General features: G+C 35.2%; 1 non-coding gene across 1 annotated transcript; it reads right to left on the reverse strand.

The window, feature by feature from the left end:
• Nucleotides 1-574: 574 nt before the first annotated feature.
• LOC121224810 (small nucleolar RNA R71) lies at nt 575-681 on the reverse strand. Its single transcript, XR_005922554.1, has one exon. It is a non-coding gene; the product is annotated as a small nucleolar RNA R71 (small nucleolar RNA).
• Between the last annotated feature and the right edge of the window lie 19,777 nt (nt 682-20,458).

Below are 20,458 nucleotides of genomic sequence, written 5' to 3' on the forward strand. Positions count from 1 at the left end.
AGATTGGAACCTAAGCAGGATCGTTGTGACCCCTCCAACCTTTACTTGGAATTAATTTAATATAATCTTTTGAGAAGAAATTTTCTAATTAATTTAAAAAATTTATTTTTCACTTTAATTTATGTTTTTAATGTTAACTTTCATTGTTTATGTTTAATAAGGGGGTCAAATTGGCACACGTACTAATCTTATTGCTGATAATAGGGATCATTCCATAAGACAGTATATTATGCCACTCTTTAATGAGTTAAATCTGGGAATTAGGAGATCAAAGATCGAGGCACCCCAAATTGAACTGAACCCTTTAATGTTTCAAATGCTTCAAACCTTGGGCCAGTTTAGCGAAATGCCCATGGAAGATCCACATCTTCACCTTCGATTGTTCATAGGGGTGAGTGATTCCTTTAAGATAGCCAGTGTAATTGAAGATGCATTGAGGTTGAAATTGTTTCCATACTCACTGTGAGATCGAGCATGAGCATGTCTCAATTCATTGCCACCTAGTTTAATATCAACTTGGCAAGAATTAGCTGAACGGTTTTTGGTTAAGTATTTCCCACCTAGGAAAAATGCTAAGTTGTGAAAAGAGATCACCACTTTCCAACAATTGTATAATGACTCCTTGTACGAGGCATGGGAAAGATTCAAAGAGTTACTTCGTAAGTGTCCTCATCATGGGATTCCAATTGCATCCAGTTGGAGACATTTTAAAACGGTCTCAATGCACACACAAGGTTGGTGGTAGATGCTTCTGTGAATGGTGTTCTTTTGTCGAAGTCTTATAATGAGGCTTATGAGATCATTGAAAGGATAGCCAGTAACAATTTCCAGTGGCTGACAGGTCCAGCAACTTCAGGAAGACGAGTAGTCGGAGTGCATGAAGCGGACGCGCTTACATCACTTTTAGCTAAGGTATCTTCAATGTTGAAACAATTTACTACTAACAGTTTTAATCCTATTGTAGCCCAACCACCAAGTCAATTCGATGTTTTTTCATGTGGTTACTATAGGGATGGTCATTCTTTTGAGAATTGTCCATCAAATCTCGATTCAGTTTATTATGTGAGGAACCAACACCAAAATAGAAGTGGACAAGGGTAATAGTCCAACTTCTACAATCTTTCATGGCATATGTAACACCCTATACCCAGCCTGGTTGCCAAGCCTGAACATTAGGATGCCACACCATCGTCTCATGTCAACACAACAAGTAAATTGTCACATTATTAAGAAATCATCTTCTTTATCAGTGATCTTATAATATTTTAGTCAAACAATTATAAATCATCATTAGAACATGCCAAACATACTTTAAATAAACTTATAGTAGTAACAGAACATGCATATGGATCACTTGGCAAAATTTCCAATACAATCATGTAGGTATCAATACTAGGACAAGGTTATCAATATTTTCCTGGTATTGATACTCGTGATAGGGTATCGATACCAAATTACGATTTTTACTTCCTGCACATTTGAAAATCACAAAGGGTATCATTTTTACAATACAAATATCAATACCTCTGCTTCAGAGAAGAAAAATATAATATACATAAGCATAAAAATCATTCTAACTTTTACCAATTCATCATGCTATCATATCATCATCAAATAAATATCAAAACAGCCGTAATAACAGTCTCAAACATCGAAAGTAAGTCTGAGAAATAATCAACATAATACGAAACAAATCTCATAAACTTAGGTACAAATAAGCTATGGAAGCATCCAAAACTTCACAGTAAATATCAGTTAAAGTCTACCACATTGCCTTAATCCCATAACGTAAATAATTAACAATAACACCTACAAAATAACGAAAAAAGACCTGCTTGGATCACCCCTTGGAAACCACACCACTCACACCGGCACACTACTAATCTGTAATGGTTTAAGAAGAGCATGGGTGAGCTTAACAAGCTCAGTGATAGCCTAGAACAACTACCATGGAAACAATTCATCAAGCACCAACAAAACAACCATATAACATAACCTCAAATTCCAACTCTAGTGTCATATTATACTTACTCGTACATCATTACTAGTTATTTTACATGGCAATCAATTCACTTTTAAACATATATCACATTACACATATAATCACATAACATTTAAGCATATATCACAATACTCATATAATCACATAACATTTAAGCATATATCATAATTCTCATATAATCACATAACGTTTAAGCATATATTACAATACTCATATAACCACATAATATTCAAACATATATCACAATACTCAAAAACATGTTTATAGATAAATTACATAATGGTCACATAACATATAAACACATAATACAATACTCACATATTCATAATTTAAGATAGTTTGACACTTGAGATATGAAACATAAAAGTGAGCTCTACCATCACTCATCAGATACACGAATCTCCAACACATAAAACATAGACTCATAGAGTCAAACATGTCCCAAAAGTGAAGCGTAGCACTCTCCTTATTTCCCTTCACATTTCCCGTTGAATGGAGTTTAGCTCACATTCCCTTATCCCTCCAACATGTCCCAGTGCCACAATGCCCACAATCACTGTACATATAGGTGAGCACTCACAATCCTATGGCATACCAACTATATTTGACTGTTTCAATATCATAAGGCCAAAATATCTGAAATCAAACACATATCACTTACCGATTATCTGTGCACTATCACGACATATTTGCATCTTTAGTAAAATGTTATCTCTGACATTTAACATATACATAACATGTACGCGTTTGCATTTTTACAACAGTTATCATGACCACATATCACATGTTATAGCATCTTATATCAATTCACATATTCACCAACACATAAGCACATTGTTCACAAGATAGCATAGGTATGAGAAAGCTTACACTTGAAGTTTAGAGTAGTGGTTTAGGCTAATACTAAATTCTCAAATAACGTATTGAATCATGTCCACAAGTAATTATTCCAAACACTTACCGATTACGCTTTTGCCAAAAAGCCGAAAGCTTCAACTAGCTTTTCATTTCCTTTATCTCTATTTGTAGAAGGTCCTAACGAATTCAAAGCTTGAACACAATAATTTACACAACAATACATTAAAAAATCAGCTAAGGACTCACCATAAGAAATCAAAAACATAAGCATGTGTTATGTTCTCATGTAGCTGAAACCTTTAATATAACCAACTTGAAATCCAAATATCTCGATCTACACTTAATCTTTTCACCTAAAATGAGTTTCATTAATCTAATTATTCATCAACGACTAATTCCCAACCTTTAAACTACTCAAAACTACTCAATTCATGGTATCGACTTTTTCGACATTTTTTATGGGTATTTTCCTAAAATTCATTAAAGCTCAAGAAATCTTTAACAAAACTTCAAGGTAAGTTTAGAAACCTTCTAATTACATCAACAGTAGTTGAAACATACTTTGAAATCACATTTTTACCCAAAATCTTGAAATCCACCATTAACGACCCAATTGTTGGCTTTTATTCAAAACATGTGATTTGATGGCTAAAAATTTATTTTTAAAGACTAATTAACTTTTAAAACTAATGGGAAGATGAATCATTACCTTAGTTGAATAAAATCAAAGAGTTTGAACAAAAATCCAAAAGCTTGATAATGGAGAAAGCTATGGTGTTTTCGGGTTTTTTTTCTCAACTTCTATGGAGATTTATAACTTAAGAGATGATAGAAATTGAAAGGAATTAGAATTTGGAATTCAAAATCAATTTGGAGAGTTGGGAGAACTATGGACGACACAAGTATGAGAGGGGAAGAAGACTAATGTGAAAATAAAACTACAAATGGGGGTTTTAGGTTAGATTTTATAATGTGGTCTAATTGCCTCTTAAAATCTCTAAGTTTTGAATCATTTACAAATTTATCTTTTTTTCAAAATTAAAGGTATTTCAAACTCATTTCAGAAATTAATTTAATTTTCTAAAAACCATAATAAAAAATATTACTGATATATCATGTTGCAAAATTAAGAACATTTTAAGGCTAAAATCCCTAAAATACCCCTAAAACTCCTAGGCCACTGTTTTGGGGTGTTATAGTGTAATCATCCGAACTTTTCTTAGAGTAACCAAGGAAATGGATCAAACAACCACATGCAGCATAGACCCAATCAATCCCAAGGGTTTAATCAATAAGTTCCAAAACCACCACAAGTTGAAAAATCTAACAATTTAGAGAATTTGTTGAAGGCGTACATCGAAAAGAATGACACCTTATTCCAAAGCCAAACAGGAACATTGAAAAATTTAAAGAACCAAAAGGGTCAGTTAGCTACGGAGCTTTGCAGAACCTTGTCGAGCGTTATAGAAAATCCATAAAATTTGGGTAAGGAACATTGGAAAGTAGTGGCTTTATAAGGTGGTAAAAATTTGGAGCCCAAGACGATAGTGATTGAAGATGAACCTACTGAGAAGGAGGAAAGTCAACCATCAGTTGAAGTCCTTGCACCAGAAGAGCTAGAACTTACAAAGGCTGATGAGGTAAAATCTAACCTAGTGAATTCTAATAAGCTAACACTTTCTTTAGATGCAGATTTATCTCCTCAGAAAAGTTGTCCAATTTAACCCAAAGTTCCATCACCTCTATACCCTCAAAAGTTCCAACCAAAAAAGCAGAAGTAAGAGCTGCAATTCAAGTAGTTTTTGGATGTTCTAAAGCAACTTCACATCAATATCTCGTTGGTGGAGGCTTTAGAACAAATTCCCAATTATGTCACGTTCATGAAGGACATTCTGTCCAAGAAGAAGAGACTTAGTAAGTATGAGAATGTAGCCTTAACGAAGGATTGCAATGCATTCTTATAAATTGAGCTACCTCCGAAATTGAAGGACCCTAGAAGTTTTACCATACCTAGTAATATTGGAGAATATTATTATGGTAAAGCTTTGTGCAACATAGGATCAAGCATCAACTTGATGCCCAAATCTATTTTTAAGCTGTTACGAATAGGTGAAGTAAGACCCATGATTGTGACACTGCAACTGGTGAAGCAATCTTTAGCATACCCCGAAGGAAAGATCGATGATGTTTTGGTAAGAGTAGATAAGTTTATTTTTCCTCCTGACTTTATTGTGTTAGATTTTAAAGCAGATAAGGAACGGCTAATCATCTTGGGACAACCTTTCCCAACCACGGGAAGAACATTAATAGACATACAAAAAGGTGAACTCACCATGAGAGTTCAAGATGATCAGGTAATGTTTATTGTTCTTAAAGTAATGAAGTTTCCATATCCAGTGGAGGAATGTTCAATGATGGAAGAGTTAGAAACATTAGATTCTATGGAATGGGAGAATGATTTTATGAAGGACCCATTGGAGAACACCTTATCGTATGAGCAATTGGAAGATGAAGAAGGTTACGAAAATATGGCTTTGATGGAGAAACCAATCCAATGAACTGTGTTCAACCAACACGGTTTGAACCATTAGAATTAGAAGTTCAGGAATTTACACAACTGAAGTTGTCAATCGAGGAACCGCCCAAACTTGAACTTAAGGTACTTCCTTCCCATTTGAAAAATGTTTATTTAGGTAACAGTTCTACTTAGCCTGTGATTATTTCAGTAAAACTAACAAAATACTAAGAGGAGCAACTAATTGAAGTCTTAAAGAAATTTAAGAGGGAAATTGGTAGGACCATAGCTGATATTCGAGGAATAAACTCTTTCTTCTATATGCATAGGATTATCCTAGAGGAGGGTGAAAGTTGTAGAATTGATGGGCAAAGGAGACTCAATCCGATCATGAAAAAGGTAGTGCAAAAGGAAGTTATCAAATGGTTAGATGCGTGAATTATCTACCCTATCTCAAATAGTTCATGAGTAAGTCTGGTACAGTGTGTACCAAGGAAAGGCGAAATCACAATTGCTGAGAATGAATGAAATGAGTTAATCCCGATGAGAACAATCACAGGTTGGAGAATCTGTATAGACTACAGAAAATTGAACAAAGCTACTTAGATGGACCATTTTCCTATGCCTTTTATGGATCAAATGTTAGACTGACTAACATGTAACATATATTATTTTTTCTTAGATGGATATTAATGATATAACTAAATAGTTGTAGCCCTGAAAGACCAACACAAAATAACTTTTACTTGCCTATACGTTACGTTTGCTTTTAGGAAAATGCCTTTCGATTTATGCAATGCATCTGCCAGATTTCAACGATCCATAGTGGTAATACCTACTAATATGGTTGAATATTTGTTGAGGTTTTCATGGATGATTTTTCTATTTTCAGTAAGACTTATGATGTTTGTTTGAGTAATTTGGCTAAGGTACTGAAAAGATGCGAGACAAATCTTATCCTTAACTTGGAGAAATGTCACTTTATGGTTAATGAGGGAATTGTCTTAGGACACAAAATTTTAAGAAATGGGATTGAAGTTGATAAAGGAAAGGTGGACGTAATTGAAAATTTAGCACCTCCATTCAGTGTTAAAGGAGTTTGAAGTTTATTAGGCCATGTCAATTTTTACTAAAGGTTTACTAAAGATTTTTCTAAAATTTCCAAACCTTTGTGTATGCTTTTAGAAAAAAGATACAATTTTGTAGTTTAAAAAGTCATGTTTGGAAGCTTTTGAAGAATTAAAAAGTCGGTTAATCTCAGCCCCAATATTTGTTACACCTAATTAGAACTCACCTTTTGAGTTGATGTGTGACACAAGCGATTTTGCTATTGGAGCTGTGATGGGTCAAAGAAGAAACAAAGTGTTCCATCCGATCTACTATGCAACCAGAACTTTGATAGAAGCCCAGCTTAAATATACGGTAACTGAAAAAGAACTCTTTGCTATAGTTTTTTTCTTTTGACAAGCTTCGTTCTTATCTCATAGGTGTGAAAGTCATAGTATTTACTGATCATGTGGCCATTAAATACTTACTCACAAAGAAAGATGCTAAACCAAGACTGATTCGACATATACTTTTATTCCAAGAATTTGATCTTAAGATTGAAGATAGAAAGGGTGTTGAAAATCAGGTAGCCAATCATCTGTCAAGGTTGGAACAAACAAAATGAAGTAACTCATTCACTTGTTCCAATTAATGAAAATTTTCGATATGAGAATATCTTCAAGGTAAGTCGAATTTATGAAATACATTGGTTTGCTGATTATGCAAATTATTTAGCATGTGGAATAATTCCTTGAGAAATGACATACCAACAAAGGAAAAAATTCCTTCATGATAGTTGGTGCTATTTTAGGGAGGATTCATTTTTGTTTAAACAGTGTGCAGATAACATAATTAGAAAGTGTGTAGTTGGAAGTGAAATTGATGAGATCTTGTATCACTGCCAATCATCTCTGGGTGGGGGACACTTTGGTGGTTCTCGCACTGTAGTAAAGATTTTACAAGCAGGACTCTTTTGGCCTATAGTGTTCAAGGATGCGTATGCAGATGTGAAAAATTGTGATAGATGCAAAGGATGGAAAACATCTCAAGGAGGAACGAAATGCCCTTGACAAACATTTTAGAATAGAATTATTTGACATATAGGGCATTGATTTTTTAGGATTGTTTCCTTCTTCTTATGGTAACAAGTATATCTTAGTAGTCGTGGAATACGTATCCAAGTAGGTTGAAGGCGAGACATACCCAATGAATGATGGTAAGGTAGTCATGCGATTCCTACATAAGCATGTATTTACACAGTTTGAGACTCCTAAACTATAATTAGCAAGGAAGGATCTCACTTTGTACATAAATGGCTTAAGTGGTTGCTTGGCAAGTACGATGTGAAACACAAATTTCCACTGCCTATCATCCACAATCAAATGGGCAAGTTGATCGGGATAACTGTGAGATCAGAGGAATCCTTAAGAAGGTGGTGCGACCTAATAGAAAAAATTGGTCTCGGAGGCTTGATGAAACTCTATAGGCCTATCGAACTACTTTTAAGACACCGTTGGGAATGACTCCTTATCAATTAGTCTTCAAAAAGGCATGTCATTTGCCAATTGAATTGGAAAATAAAGCTTAGTGGGCTTTGAACCAATTAAATTTGGACCTTAGGCAAGCCGGTGAGAGAAGAATGTTACAGCTTGATGAGCTTGAGGAGTTGAGGTCATTTACATATAAGAATGCCAAGATGTACAAAGAAAAGATTAAGAGACGACATGACAGCCGTATACAATCTCATGAATTTAAAGAAGGCCAGAAAGTGTTATTGATTAATTCAAGGCTAAGGTTATTTCTGGGAAAGCTCAAATCGCGATGAAATGACCTTATACCATCCACAAAACTTATCCATATGGAGCTGTAAAATTGTACGACAACAATGGAGGTATATTTAAAGTTAATGGTCAACGTCTCAAACACTATTGGGATGGTGACATTAAGCGAATTGAAAACTCGTTCAATTTAATATACACTTGAAACTTCTTCAATCAGAATGAAACTTCTTCAATCAGAGTTCGCAAGGCTGTTGATTCAAACAGAGTTTACTTTTCCTTTACTTGTTACTTTTATTTTAATCATGTTTGCAATGTGCTTTGTTATCTTATCATCAACAATGGTAGCTTAAACCTCTTTAGCTAGGATGATTGCATCAATTTAATGAAGTTTGTTTAAGTCATGTTTATAGTGTTTGTTCCCCTATCATTCTTGTTTTCAATTAAGATCAAGTATGTATTTCATTCATACATGATTGGATGCATTGGAATTAGCTGAGTGATCCTAACCAGACGACGACTAATGGACACAATAGTTGAAAAGTGCATGCTTAATTTAGATCCTAACCCGAATAAATTAAAGGTTCATAATAACTTTAACGAGCTCTATTATATTGCATAGATTTTAGGTTTATGTGATTAAATTTTTTCAAACCTAACTCGTCCCTGTTACTTCACATTAATTCTAAGAAACTCTTAGTTTAATATGATCAGTAAAATGCATGTTTTACTAAGTAAAATATTCCAAAAGGATTTAATTTGGTTTCAAACTCATGAAAGATTGAGTTACCGTGGAATATTTTTCGAACACTGTTAAACATGAGAAAAATGAATTAAGTTGAATGATGCAATTGCTCTAGCCTATTCATGTTATTGGTTGTTGAATTTTGTGTTCTTGTTGCTAAATTCATTCATACATTTTTGTCATACTTAGATTAAATTGCATTATGGATCATCTTATATCTAGATAATTTAATTTAGTTTAACCATCCATCACTCAAAATATCGTGTTCTTATCACCAATTTGTAAAACTTTATTTTTGCAATTAATTGATTAACATACACAATCCCTGTGGAGATGATAACTCTTTTACTTACTTATTACTTGATAACGATTGTGTACACTTGCACAAACCTACACGTTACACCAACATACCGACTAAGGGCTTAATCATCTTTAGAGCATAAGCCACCACTTATATCAAAGCACATGAGTTACATACGCATGTTCAATGACTAACTTAGGATTTAGGTAAATCACTCCATGAATGTCACAACTGAATTAATTCACAAACGGATTAAGATTTAACTTGGGTCCAGTTCAATGTATCATTCGTCTAATTAATACATCTATGTCTCTACCTGTAGACTGGTCATCTCCGATAGCCAAGACTGGCCATCTCCCCGATTGGAATTGTAGATGACATAATAATACTTCTAAGTATTTGAATCAAATGCTCAATTTGATTCTTTTACAAGATTATGGACTCATTTAGATTATCTACTGAAGTAAGTTGTGTAACACCCCTAGCTCGTATCCGTCCCTGAATTAGGGCTACAGAGTATTACAGGAGTATAACATCATATAACAAACATTTTATTATTACAAACAAACCACAACATAAATAATAGTAATATCAACCAAAATGATACATACAGCCCCTTTTACGAGCCCTCAAGGCCCTAAAAGGACATTAAAAATGAATTGGGACCAATTTGGAAACTTATGAAACTTTTCAGGAAAAAGGTTAAAATTTTTCAAACTGTAGGGGTCACACGGCCGTGTGGCCAGGTCGTGTGACTCGCACGACCGTGTGGCCAGGTCGTGTGACTCACACGACCAAGAGACTCACTCGTGTCTTAGGCCGTGTGGGCATTTGAAATAGGGACACACGGCCATGTCCCAGCTTGTGTCTATGCCTGTGTATCTCACTGACTTAGGTCACACGTGTAAGAGTATGCCCAAAGATCAGTCATGAGATGGTTGTAATAACATACTTGATTTATCATGTTTATTAATATAAGGCGTTACCATTATTATTTCGGTTTCTTTTCTGTGTGTATAAATAAACAATTTTTATAATAATGTCCTGAGAATAATATGATTATTCTTAAAAGGTCCTTAGTCAAGTATTATTGTTGGCTAGGACAACAATAATGCATTAAGGCTAACATGTAGTTCATTGACGATAATTTTACATTCATTACAATTTAGCCCTTAAGCTTATAAAATGAAATTAATGCAATTTGATACCAACCCACTATAGCCAAATATTAATTAGGCCCTTAGCAAGCCCTACATTTCATTTATTTCACAATTTTACCATGAATAATTTTCTAGTTTTCAATTTAATCCCAAATTGACAAATTCATTAAAATTTCCTTTACAAAAGTTATTCAACTATCATCAAACATTCATTTTCATCCATCAAACAACAAAAACAACTAACATACATTCATGGTAAAACCCTAGACTTTTAACAATTTTGCAAATCAGTCCCTGGACTAGCTAGATTAAGCTACAACGACTCTAAAAACATAAAAATCATTAAAAACGGTACCAAAAATCAATTACATGCACTAGGAAGTGTTGGTCGAATGCTGGGAAGCTTAAAAATTGTGATTTTATTCATTAGAAATTCGGCTAGAAGAAGATGGAGAAGGTAATGTAGTTTTATTTTACTTATTTTGTTTATTTAATTATTAAATTACTTATATAACCTTACTTAATCCCATTAATAATGTCCAAACTTGTCCACTACTAATTTTAATGGTCAATTTACAACATAAGGACTCATACTTTAATGTTCTATAGCTATTAAACACCTTTAGCTATTAGAATTCAACTTTAGCACTTTATGCGATCCAGTCCTTTTAACCAAATTAAGCATGCAAACGATAAAATTTCTTAACAAAATTTTTTATACAATGCTACTATCATGCTATACGCATTAAAATAATAATAATAAAATTTCGACGTTGAATTTGTGGTCCCAAAACCACTGTTCTGATTTCACTCAAAATGGGTTGTTACAACTCTCTCCCTAAGAAATTTTCGTCCCCAAAAATCTTACCAGAAAATAGATTCGGATATTGTTTTATCATAGCTTCCTCGGGTTCTCAGGTGGCCTCCTCTATCTTCTGATGTTGCCAAAGAACCTTTACTAAAGCTATGCTTTTGTTTCTTAACTCTTTAACCTCTCGTGCCAAAATTCTGGTCGGTTCTTCATTATACGACATGTCAGGCTAAATTTCAACATCTACCAGTGAAATGATATGCGAAGAGTCTGATCGGTACTGTTGTAACATGGATACATGAAACACATTATGAGTCTTTTCTAAATCTAAGGTAAAGCTAGCTGATAGCCACTGGCCCTATTCATTCAATGATCTTGTACGACCCGATAAAATGCGAACTAAGCTTCCCTTTGAGATCGAAACGAAGAACTCTCTTCCAAGACGATACTTTCAGAAATAGTCTATCGTCGATTTGAAATTCAATGCCTTTACATTTCAAATCTGCATACGATTTCTATTAATCTGAACCTACTTTCAAATTGTCACGGATTACTTTCACTTTTCTTCAGTCTCTTGAATCAAATCGACCTCGTGTATCTTTTTCTCACTAAGCTTAGTCCAATACAAAGGATTTTGGCATTTACGAATATACAAAGCTTCGTACGGTGCCATCTTTATACTTGACTAATAACTGTTATTGTACGCGAACTCAACCAATGAAGCATATATTTGAGTATTTGAATTATTAGCTTTGAACTCTAGTACACAACAACGAAGCATATCTTTGAGTATTTGAATTATTAGCTTGGATTGTCCATCTGTCTCAAGATGAAACATAGTACTAAAATGTAACTGTGTACCTAGAGCTTCCTGCAACTTACTCCAAAATTGTGATGTAAACTGTGGATCTCTATCTAAAATAATAGAAACTGGCACCCTGTGCAATCTGATAATCTCATAGATGTAAAACTCAGCTAGTCTCTTAAGGGAGTAATCTATACGTACCAGAATAAAATGTGCTGACTTCGTCAAATGATCAATGACAACACAAATAGTATATTTCTTTCTTGATGATAGGGGTAAACCCGATACAAAGTCCATAGCAACTCGGTCCAATTTCCATTCCAGCATTATCACTGGCTACAACAAACCAGAAGGCACCTGATGTTGAGCTTTTACTACAACAAACCAGAAGGCACCTGATGTTCAGCTTTTACTTGCTGACATACTAAAAATATCGATACAAAATTTGAAATCTCTCGCTTCATTCCCAGCCACCAATACATCCTTTTCAAATCATTGTACATTTTAAGCAACCAGGATGAACAAACAATCTACCACAATCAGCTTCATACAAAATCTTTTGAATTAACTCTGAATCCCTTGGTACACAAACTTTGCCTCTAAAAAGTAAGCAATCATCGAACCCAATTTTAAAATCTGAATCAAGAGTTGACTCACACAGTTTTTGTTTAGCTATCAACACATCATCGCATTTTTGAGCCTCACAAATTTGTTGTAAGAACAACAGTTTAGCTTTTAACTCAGCTACAATCAAACCATCAACAGACAATGACAATCAATAATCAAATAAAAAATTCCTAATCAGAGCATCAGCCACTACATTTGCTTTACCTAGATGATAATCAATAATCAAATCATAGTTTTTTAACAACTTGAGCCATCTGTGTTGTCTCAAGTTCAAATCTTTTTGCAACATTAAATTCTTTAAACTCTTATAATCAGTAAAAATGTGACAGTTTTCGCCATATAAATGGTGTCGCCATATCTTTAATGCAAACAAAATAGCTGCTAACTCTAAATCGTGTCGGATAACTCTTTTCAGGCGGCTTTAAATATCTGGAAGCATAAGCTATTACTTTACCTTCCTACATCAAAATGTAGCCTAAGCCATTCAAAGATGCATCACTGAAAATCACAAACTCTTTACCCGATTCAGGCTGAATTAGAACTGGTGCCTCAGTCAACAATGACCTCAGCTGGTTGAAACTTTGTTGACATTTTTCTAACCATTCAAACTTCACATCTTTTTGTAATAGTCGCGTCATCAAGGTAGTTATCAACAAGAATCCTTTAACGGATCTTCTATAATAACCAGCTAATCCCAAAAACTTCTGACTTTGGATACGTTTCTCGGTGGTTTCTAAACAACAAATGCTAAAATTTTACTCGGATCAACTCTGATGCCTTCGGTCAATACTATATGTCCCAAAAAACCAACTTCTCGAAGCCAAAACTCACATTTGCTAAATTTGGCAAATAGTTGTTTATCACGCAGGGTTTGGAACACAACTCTCAAATGTTCAGCATGCTCAGTCTCGTCTTAGGCATAAATTAGAATATCAACAATAAAAACTACAACGAATCTATCTAAATACGATCTGAAGATTTTGTTCATCAAATTTATAAATACTGCAGGTGCGTAAGTTAAACCAAATGGCATTACATGGAATTCATGATGTCTATACTTGGTCCTGAATGTAGTTTTTAGCACATCTGAATCTTTAACCCACAACTAATAATAACTAGAACATAGATTAATCTTCAAAAATACTGTTTCACCTTTCAACTGATCAAATAAATCATCAATTCGCGGCAATGGATACTTATTCTTAATTGTAACTTTGTTGAGCTGTCAGAAATTGATACACATTCTTATTGACTCGTTTTCTTTCTTAATGAACAGAACCGATGCACCCTAAGGCGAGAAGCTAGGTTGAGCGAAACCTCTATCTGTTAACTCTTGATACTAAGCTTTCAACTCTTTCAACTCTGTAGAAGTCATTCTGTACAAAGCTATCGATATCGGTGATGTTTTCGGTACTAATTCAATGGCAAATCCAACCTCTCTGATTGGTGGTAATCGGGGTAACTCTTCTGGGAACACATCAGGATATTCACAAACACAGGCACTATTTCAAGTTTCAACTCAGACACTTTAAAATCCAGTACATATGCAAGGTACACATCGCAACCTTTTCTCACGTGTCTCTAGAGTGACATAGCTGAAATAACCATAGGCAACACACTCAAACTATCCAATTTTATCTGAAGCTTTTCATTGTTCTTACATTTTAATACAATAACCTTTCATTAACAATCCGCAATAGCATCATGCAGAGTCAACCAATCGAAACCCAGAATCACATCAAACTCATCAAATTGCAATAGCATTAAATTGGCCAAAAAATTGTAACCCCGAGTTATCAAAGGACAATTCTTGCAGGCTTTATCAGCTAACACATACTGACCTAAGGGATTCGATACTTTAACCACGAATTCAGTGGACTCAACAGGTAAATTCTTACTTGACACTAGATTTATGCATACATACGAATGAGTTGATCCAGGATCAATCAAAGTAGTAACTTTAGTGTCAAAGATAGAAAAAGTACCAGTAATAACATCTAGAGCAGAAGCTTCCTCTCGCACATGAATTGCATAGGCTCTAACTGGTGCTCGTGCCTCAGACCTCACAGTAGAGCCTTTAGTCACACTACGGCTAATATCTACATTTCTAGGGTTCCTCGACGGTCTCTCTCTCGCAGCTATATCTACATTTCTCCGGCTAATATCTACATTTCTCAGTCCAACTGTCTGAATCTTGTCTTTTTCAGGTAACTCAGGACAATCCCGAATAAAATGTTCCTACAAACCACATCTAAAACAGGCTTCGTCTTTCATCCAGCATTCACTAAAGTGTTATCACCCACATCGTTGACCATTAAGCTTGTTGGCTTTAACACTGCTAACACTCGCTACTGATGTAGCTTGAGCTTTATAACTCGCGTGTTGGTTACCTTGATCTCTGCTAGGATACCACACTGAAGAAGCTGAATGATTGTGGTATTCTTTTGATCTTTTTGGCGAAGAATGATACAATTTTCCACTTGATCTCTTTCTTGAATCTCTAGCTTCAAAATCAACTTTTCTTTTTCTCTTTACTGAGCTCATCAGCTTTATGTGCTCTATCAACCAAAACAACGAATTCTTTCAACTTGAGAATCTCGACTAGAAGCTTTATGTCTGTGTTCAGTCCATCTTTAAACTGTTTACACATAGCAACTTCGATTGGAATGTATTCTCGGGCATACGTGTTCAACCTGATGAATTCTCTTTCATATTCGGATACTATCATAAGATCCTGTTTAAGCTCAAGAAATTTTTTGCACTTCTGATCGAGAAATCTCTGACTTATATATTTCTTCCTAAACTTAGTTTGGAAAAATTCCCAGTCTACCCGCTCTCTCAGAACAACAGAATCCAACATATTCCACCATTGATAGGCTGAATCTTTCAGTAGAGATACGACACATTTAACACATTGGGCTGATGAACAAGATAACTCATCAAAAACTCAGATTGTATTATCTAACCAGAACACAGCTCTCTCAGTATCATCATCAATAGTAGCTATGAATTCTTCAACCCCATATTTACGGATTATATCAACAGGCAACTTACTCACGCGTAAAGGTTCTAAAACTTGAGAACAACAGAGACTAGTTGGGGAACAGGTGGGGGTGGAGGTCGTTGAGCAGCCAGATTCGTTCGAACAATATCAATGAACCACTTGTTCATCATTTGGAAGAAGGCTTTCTTAGCCTCTCCTCTCCGACCCTCAGATACGGGCCTAGAACCAGACGACGTTACTTCGTGAATGGAGGCTTGCGCATTACTTTCAACATCATTGGAATTTGCTCGGTTGGAATCCATTACTATATGAAAACATAATTTCAAACGTGTCAGGAGTTATCACAGTATCACAGGTTATATAATGGCATGTATATCTAGACTCAGATACGCTACGTTCAGTCTGATAATTGGCTAAACCATAGCTCTAATACCAATAAATGTAACACCTTAGCCCGTACCCGTCCTCGAATTAGGGATATATCGAAGTATAACATCATATAACAAACATTTTATTATTACAAACAAACCACAACATAAATCATAGTAATATCAACCAAAATGATACATACAGTCCCTTTTACGAGCCTTCAAAGCCTTAAAAAGACATTTGAAACAAATCAGGACTAAATTTGAAACATATGAATTTTTTTAAAAAAAAATTAAAATTTTCAAACTGCAAGGGTCACACGGCCAAGAGACACGCCCATGTCTTAGGCTATGTAGGCATTTGAAATAGGGACACACGGTCGTGTCCCATCTTCTATCTGTGCCCGTTTGTCTCACTGATTTGGGTCACACGGCTAAGCCACACGCCCGTGTGCCAGGTCGTGTACCTTTCAAAATGACCCCATACGTCCGTGTGCCAGGCTGTGTGCTTGGTCACGTAACAGCCTGACTTTTAACCCTTTGAAAGAAACAAGGGATAAACGGCCAGGTGACAGGTGAGACACACGCTCGTGTCTCTGATCGTGTGGACGAAAAACAGGCCATTTTCAAGCCATTTTTCTCACCCAAGTTCCTAGCACTTGCAAAAGGCCAAATGCATCTATAATCAAGCATTCAAAACACACCTAACATGTGCCAATTCAAGCTTAAATATTATAGGAATAAACCATCCAACCAATATGCCAAAATGACACATCAATTTCAACAATTAGAATTGCCTAAACACCTATTGAATTCATTCATCATTCAAACTAATAATTGGACAATTTCAATATCACATTTGCCATGATATTCATATACCAAATATAAGCACAACAAACACCATTTTGGGCCATTTCACATCCATTATACATCTTACCAATTTGACCTAAAACCAACCACATTCAAGCTACCAAATCTAGCCATTCACCACATCATGAAATATCTCAATCCAAACCAACCAACAATTCATAGTAGGCCATTTTAAAAATCAATTCAATTCCATCCTATTAACCACCACCACATCAAAATAACAACCACACAAAACACCAAATATTCATAATATCATAACTACAAGTTCATCAACCAAAATGTCATATATATTCAAGCCACACATAATGGCTAAATTCATCAAACAAAAATACCTATACATGCCATTAATTCAATCAAAGCATATAATTACACAATTTAATTACACAAACTTACCTCAACAAGCGTACGTAGATACAAAGGCGACTAATTTGAGATTTTCTCTTTGCCTCGATCAAACTTCGTACGAGGTCTAACCGGATTTATACAAATAAATTTAACTCAATTCAATATAATTCCCATTCAATTTAGTGCAACACACATTTTTGGCAAAATTACTATTTTTCCTCTATACTTTTAATTCTGTGCAATTTAGTCCCTAGGCTTGGAAAATGAAATTCATTCAATTTTATCCCTACCCAAGCCTAGTTGAATTATAAACATATTTATAACAGCCCATATATTTCACAAATTCAAAATTTACCACACAATTATCACATTTTTCAATTTAATCTCTAATTGATAATTTCATCAAAAATTCCTTTACAAAAGTTCTTTATCTAACAATAACCATTCATTTTCTACCATTAAACTTCAAAAACCTAACATATTAGTTAATGGAAAAACCCAAATACTTTCATAGTTTTGCAAATTAGTCCCCGAGCTAGCTAGATTAAGCTACAATGATTCTAGAAACATAAAAATCATTAAAAATGGGACAAAAATCACTTACTAATTGGATTTTGAAGCTTGGCTGAACCCTAGCTCTATTTTCTTCAAATAGAATCAGTTTTTGGTGTATTTTGAAGAAGATGAACATAATTAAATTGTTTTGTTTTGTTAATATATCTTTTAATTACCTATTTTCTTAATTAACCTTTATAATTAATTCAAATTACAAAATTGTCAAGAAATTATCATCCATTAACATATTAATGGGCTATTTACCATATAAGAACCTCTACTTTAAATTTCTATATCTATTTAATACCTTTTCCTAATAGAACTCAACTTTTGCACTTTACGCGATTTAGTCCTTTTTATGAAATTGAGCATGTAAACGGTAAAATTTCTTAACAAAATTTTTATATTGTAATACTATCATGTTGTAGACCATAAAATAATAATAAAATAACTTTTTTGACTTCAAATTTGTGGTCCCAAAACTACTGATCTGATTTCACTAAAAATGGGTTAGTACACCTTTCTTATTGCATACCCGTTGAACCACTAGAATAATATCAGATACGTGGGAATCTTGCACACTATATACTAGTGTCATGGGTTGTGCATGGTAGCCCGCAACCATGACGACCATTATGAATTTGTACGATCCATCATATTTGAAGGAGGTCATTTAGCCCAATCAGACAGGTCTGTTGCTTGGAGCGATTGAAAGCCCATATCCGAAGCTTAGCAAATATGGAAGGTGATCTTCAAAGATATGTGATCCTAGACATTAAATGTAATTTTTAGAAGATATGATTTTGTAATCTTAAAGATTTGATATCAAGATAGCTTTTAATCTTAGCCATTGATGTACTTTGATCTATACCGTTGATTTTGGGAGGCTCAGCTATAAATAGAGGTCTCTCTCCTCATTATAATTCATTCAATAAATAATAGAATTTTTAGAGCATTCAGTAAAACTTTTCTCTCAAGTGTTCTTACTTTTCTGTGGCTTTTGTTCGTCTTTCAAGTTTGTTCTTACTTCATTCTTCTGTTCTTTTTCATGGGTACCTTAGAGGAGTTCTGTTGAATCCTCAATTGTTGTGAGTTAGGCTAACTTAGGCATTTTTTAGCGAAGAAACTGCCTAAGGCTGTAGAGATTGCTTGTGAAAACTCTAAGTCCATGACAGTTGGTATTCAAGCTAGTGTTCAAAGGCACCATTAAAAGATGTCGAAAGAAGTTGTTGAGAATGTTGAGCGAATAGAGACCCGTTAGAGGGCTAAGAAAGCTAATCATTCGAGGGACATACTGTTGTCTTTGGAGAATCGAGTCGTTACTCTCGAGGAACCCATGAGAGATACCAAGGTGAACTGACAATCTACAAGGCTGGTTTGGGCAATGGAGGATTTGCTGCTGTCACACCTAAGCCTAGTGTGGATGTTCCCGATCCCAAGGAATTCAAGGGAACAAGGTCCGGAAGAGATGTGGACAATTTTCTGTGGGGAGTCGAGCAATACTTCCGTGCCAAAGGCATCATGAACGATGCCACTAAGGTAATTACTGCTGCTATGTATCTTACTGACGTTGCTTTGTTGTGGTGGCGTCGTAGGTCCACCAATGTGAGACGTGGTGGGACCAAAATTGGGACTTTGGAGGAGTTCCAATGCGAGTTTAAACCACAGTTTTATCCAGAGTATGTCGAGGATGAGGCTCGGGCAAAGTTGCGCCGGCTTTCGCATCAAGGCACTATAGGGAGTATGTACAGGAGTTTAGCGAACTCATGCTTCAAATCTTAGATATGGGTGAGAAAGAGGCGCTCTTTTCCTTCATGGATGGGTTGAAACCATAGGCCAAGCAAGAATTGCAACGTCGAGGAGTTTAAGAGCTTACCAAGGCCATGTCTGTAGCTGAATCGTTTGTCGAATTTGGTGGGAAGAAAGACAAGCTTGACTCTTCTTAGCCCAAATTCAATCCAAAGGGAAATAGTGGGGGAGAAAAAGAAAGGCCCACTAGGAATAGCTATGGTAGATAGGCTTGGAACAAAAGGAAGGGTGAACTTGTAAGTTACTTTTAATCTAATGGCCCACATATGATTAAAGACTGTCCAAAGAAGGCCACACTCTCTGCTATGGAAGCAAAAGTGGAGTCAGATGTAGAGGATAACAATCTTGGTTCGATACTAGAGGGTGTCAAAGACATGATGGATCATAGGCTGATATTTGTAGACATCATAGTGGTCGGCAGAAAGTTGAATACGCTTGTTGGCACAGGGGCGTTTGATTTGCTAATGTCTGAAGGGGCTGCTCATAAACTTGGGCTCAAGGTTGAAAATGATCCGATTCAGATCAAAACGGTGAACTCAGAAAGTGTTCCAATCAAAGGGGTTACAAAGGGAGTAGATCTCCAACTTGGCTATTGGATCGGTAAGGCATCTGTTAAATTAATACCACTTGATGGCTATGATTTTGTGGTTGGATTAAGTTTCTTTGATTGATTTAATGCGTCTATTGTTCCTTCATGTAATTACTTGGTGATTTCAAATTTGAACCATCAATGCATGGTGAGAATAACAAGAAAGGGGAGTATGGAGGGAAAAACGTTATCCGCAATCCAATTTGCTAAGGGAGTGCGTAGAGGTGAAGTCTCCTACTTAGCCACCTTGAAGATGGAGGAAACCATTA

This window comes from Gossypium hirsutum, chromosome D12 (genome assembly GCF_007990345.1).
Source record: "Gossypium hirsutum isolate 1008001.06 chromosome D12, Gossypium_hirsutum_v2.1, whole genome shotgun sequence".
Lineage (NCBI taxonomy): Eukaryota > Viridiplantae > Streptophyta > Magnoliopsida > Malvales > Malvaceae > Gossypium > Gossypium hirsutum.